Source organism: Drosophila pseudoobscura, unplaced genomic scaffold (assembly GCF_009870125.1).
Source record: "Drosophila pseudoobscura strain MV-25-SWS-2005 unplaced genomic scaffold, UCI_Dpse_MV25 Unplacedtig00000085, whole genome shotgun sequence".
NCBI classification, from domain to species: Eukaryota; Metazoa; Arthropoda; class Insecta; order Diptera; family Drosophilidae; genus Drosophila; species Drosophila pseudoobscura.
Genome location: NW_022881712.1, coordinates 57,633 through 62,779, shown reverse-complemented (window position 1 = coordinate 62,779; position 5,147 = coordinate 57,633).

Sequence of the window (5,147 nt, the reverse complement as noted above, 5' to 3'; positions counted from 1 at the left end):
CCGGCAGAAAACTTATCTCCGCTGGCAAAACATTTACTTCCGGCGGCGGGACATCTTATCTCGGCAAACAAAATACATCTCCCCGCTGGAGGAAAACTTATTTCCGGCGGCGGGAAATCTATATCCCCTGCCAGACAACTTATTTCTGCTGACAAAATACGTCTCTCCGCTGGCGGAAAACTTATTTCCGGTGCCGGAATATCTATATCCCCTGCCAGACAACTTATCTCTGCTAACGAAATACGTCTCTCCGCTGGCGGAAAACTTATTTCCGGTGCCGGGAAATCTATATCCGCTGGCGGACAACTTATCTCCGCTGGCAGACAATTTATCTCCGCTGACGAACTACGATTCTCCGCTGGCAGAAATCTTATCTCCGGCTGCGGGATATTTTATATCCCCTGACGGACAATTATCCCCGCTGACGAATTACGTTTCTCCGCCGGCAGAAAACTTATCTCCGCTGGCAGAACATTTACTTACTTTACTTATGGCGGCGAGGAATTTATATCACCTGCCGGACATCTTATCTCTGCTGACAAAATACATCTCTTCGATGGCGGAAACTTATCTGCGGTGGCGGAAATTTATATCCGCTGGCGGAAAGCTTTTCTCCGATAACAGACATCTTATCTTCGCTGCCGGACAACTTATCTCTGCTGACGAACTACGTTTCTCCGCCGGCAGAGCATTTACCTCCGTCGGCGGGAAATTTATATCCCCTGCCGGACAACTTATCTCTGCTGACAAAATACGTCTCTCCGCTTGCAGAAAACTTATCTCCGGCGGCGGGAAATCTATATTCCCTGCCAGACAACTTATCTCTGCTGACGAAATACGTCTCTCCGCTGGCGGAAAACTTATTTCCGGTGCCGGAATATCTATATCCCCTGCCAGACAACTTATCTCTGCCGGGAAATCTATATCCGCTGCCGGACATCTTATCTCTGCTGACGGAATACGTCTCTACGCTGGCAGAAAAGTTATCTCCGATGGCGGGAAATTTATATCCGCTGCCGGAAAACTTTCCACCAGAGGGGGAAATTTATACCCCCTGCCGGACAACTTATCCCCGCAGACGACCTACGTTTCTCCGCCGGAAGAAAACTTATCTCCGCTGGCAAAACATTTACTTCCGGCGACGGGAAATTTATATCCTTTGCCGGACATCTTATCTCGGCTGACAAAATACATCTCTCCGCTGGCGGAAAACTTATCTGCGGTAGCGGGAAATTTATATCCGCTGACGGAAAACTTTTCTCCGATGACAGACATCTTATCTTATCTTATCTTTTCTGACAAAATACGTCTTTCCGCGGGCAGAAAACTTATCTCCGAAGGCGGGAAATTTATATCCGCTGGCGGAAAACTTTTCTCCCCCCCCTCTGGAAAACTTATCTCCGCTGGCAGATTATTTACTTCCGGCGGCGAGGAATTTATATCCGCTGACGGAAAACTTTTCTCCAGAGGGGGAAATTTATACCCCCTGCCGCACAACTTATCTCCGCAGACGACCTACGTTTCTCCGCCGGCAGAAAACTTATCTCCGCTGGCAAAACATTTACTTCCGGCGACGGGAAATTTATATCCCCTGCCGGACATCTTATCTCGGCTGACAAAATACATCTCTCCGCTGGCGGAAAACTTATCTGCGATAGCGGGAAATTTATATCCGCCGGCAGAAAACTTATCTCCGGCGACGGGAAATTTATATCCGCTGGCGGAAAACTTTTCTCCCCCCCTCTGGAGAAAAGTCGATATAATTTTTCCGCCACCGGAGATAAGTTTTCCGCCAGCGTAGAGACGTATTTCGTCAGCAGAGATAAGTTGTCCGGCAGGGGATATATATTTCCTGCTACCGGCAATAAGTTTTCCGCCAGCGGAGAGGCGTGTTTCGTCAGCGGAGATAAATTGTCCGTCAGGGGATATAAATTTCCCGCCGCCGGAGATAAGATTTCTGCCAGCGGAGAATCGTAGTTCGTCAGCGGAGATAAATTTTCTGGCAGGGGAAATTTATACCCCCTGCCGGAGAACTTATCTACGCAGACGACCTACGTTTCTCCGCCGGCAGAAAACTTATCTCCGCTGGCAGAACATTTACCTCCGGCGGCGGGAAATTTATATCCGCTGCCGGACATCTTATCTCTGCTAACGAAATACGTCTCTCCGCTGGCGGAAAACTTATTTCTCGTGGCGGGAAATATATATCCGCTGGCTGACAACTTATCTCCGCTGGCAGACAATTTATCCCCGCTGACGAATTACGTTTCTCCGCCGCCAGAAAACTAATCTCCGCTGGCAGAACATTTACCTCATAACATTTACCTGACATAAGTTGTCAGGCCGGGGATATTAACTTCTCGCCGCCGGAAATAAGTTTTTTGCAAGCGGAGAGATGTATTTCGTCAGCAGAGATAAGTTTTCCGCCAGCGGAGAATCGTAGTTCGTCAGCGGAGATAAATTGTCTGGCAGGGGAAATTTATACCCCCTGCCGGAGAACTTATCTACGCAGACGACCTACGTTTCTCCGCCGGCAGAAAACTTATCTCCGCTGGCAGAACATTTACCTCCGGCGGCGGGAAATGTATATCCCCTGCCGGACAACTTAACTCTGCTAACGAAATACGTCTCTCCGCTGGCGGAAAACTTATCTCTGCTGAGGAAATACATCTCTCCGCATGCAAAAAACTTATTTCCGGCGGCGAGAAGTTAATATCCCCGGCCTGACAACTTATGTCTGCTAACGAAATACGTCTCTCCGCTGGCGGGAAATATATATCCCCTGCCGGACAATTTATCCCCGCTGACGAATTACGTTTCTCCGCCGGCAGAAAACTAATCTCCGGTGGCAGAACATTTACCTCCGGCGGCGGGAAATCTATATCCGCTGCCGAACATCTTATCTATGCTAACGAAATACGTCTCTCCGCTGGCGGAAAACTTATTTCTCGTGGCGGGAAATATATATCCCCTGCGGGACAACTTATCTCTACTGACAAAATACGTCTCTCCGCTTGCAGAAAACTTTTCTCCGGCGGCGGGAAATCTATATCCCCTGCCAGACCACTTATCTCTGCTGACGAAATACGTCTCTCCGCTGGCGGAAAACTTATCTCCGGCGGCGGGAAATCTATATCCGCTGCCGGACCACTTATCTCTTCTAACGAAATACGTCTCTCCGCTGCCAGAAAACTTATCTCCGGCGGCGGGTAATCTATATCCCCTGCCAGACCACTTATCTCTTCTAACGAAATACGTCTCTCCGCTGGCGGAAAACTTATCTCCGGCGGCGGGAAATCTATATCCGCTGCCGGACATCTTTATCTGCTAACGAAATACGTCTCTCCGCTGGCAAAAAACTTATCTCCGGCGGCGGGAAATCTATATCCCCTGCCAGACAACTTATCTCTGCTAACGAAATACGTCTCTCCGCTTGCAGAAAACTTATCTCCGGCGGCGAGAAGTTTATATCCCCGGCCTGACAACTTATCTCTGCCAACGAATTAGGTCTCTCCGGTGGCGGAAAACTTATCTCCGGCGGCGGGAAATCTATATCCCCTGCCAGACAACTTATTTCTGCTGACGAAATACGTCTCTCCGCTGGCGGAAAACTTATTTCCGGTGCCGGGAAATCTATTTCCGCTGGCGGACAATTTATCTCCGCTGGCAGACAATTTATCTCCGCTGACGAATTACGTTTCTCCGCCGCCAGAAAACTAATCTTCGCTGGCAGAACATTTACCTCCGGCGGCGGGAAATCTATATCCCCTGCCGGACATCTTATCTCTGCTAACGAAATACGTCTCTCCGCTGGCGGAAAACTTATTTCCGGTGGCGGGAAATCTTTATGCCCTGCCGGACAACTTATCTCTGCTGACGAAATACGTCTCTACGCTGGCAGAAAACTTATCTCCGGCGGCGGGAAATCTATATCCCCTGCCAGACAACTTATCTCTGCTAACGAAATACGTCTCTCCGCTGGCGGAAAACTTATTTCCGGTGCCGGGAAATCTATTTCCGCTGGCGGACAACTTATCTCCGCTGGCAGACAATTTATCCCCGCTGACGAATTACGTTTCTCCGCCGCCAGAAAACTAATCTCCGCTGGCAGAACATTTACCTCCGGCGGCGGGAAATCTATATCCCCTGCCGGACATCTTATCTCTGCTAACGAAATATGTCTCTCCGCTGGCGGAAAACTTATTTCCGGTGGCGGGAAATCTTTATCCCCTGCCGGACAACTTATCTCTGCTGACGAAATACGTCTCTACGCTGGCAGAAAACTTATCTCCGGCGGCGGGAAATCTATATCCCCTACCAGACAACTTATCTCTGCTAACGAAATACGTCTCTCCGCTGGCGGAAAACTTATTTCCGGTGCCGGGAAATCTATTTCCGCTGGCGGACAACTTATCTCCGCTGGCAGACAATTTATCCCCGCTGACGAATTACGTTTCTCCGCCGCCAGAAAACTATTCTCCGCTGTCAGAAAATTTACCTCCGGCGGCGGGAAATCTATATCCCCTGCCGGACATCTTATCTCTGCTAACGAAATACGTCTCTCCGCTGGCGGAAAACTTATTTCCGGTGGCGGGAAATCTTTATCCCCTGCCGGACAACTTATCTCTGCTGACGAAATACGTCTCTCCGCTTGCAGAAAACTTATCTCTGGTGACGAAATACATCTTCCGCGTGCAGAAAACTTATTTCCGGTGCCGGGAAATCTATATCCGCTGGCGGACAACTTATCTCCGCTGGCAGACAATTTATCCCCGCTGACGAATTACGTTTCTCCGCCGCCAGAAAACTAATCTCCGCTGGCAGAACATTTACCTCCGGCGGCGGGAAATCTATATCCCCTGCCGGACATCTTATCTCTGCTAACGAAATACGTCTCTCCGCTGGCGGAAAACTTATTTCCGGTGGCGGGAAATCTTTATCCCCTGCCGGACAACTTATCTCTGCTGACGAAATACGTCTCTCCGCTTGCAGAAAACTTATCTCTGGTGACGAAATACATCTTCCGCTTGCAGAAAACTTATTTCCGGTGCCGGGAAATCTATATCCGCTGGCGGACAACTTATCTCCGCTGGCAGACAATTTATCCCCGCTGACGAATTACGTTTCTCCGCCGCCAGAAAACTAAT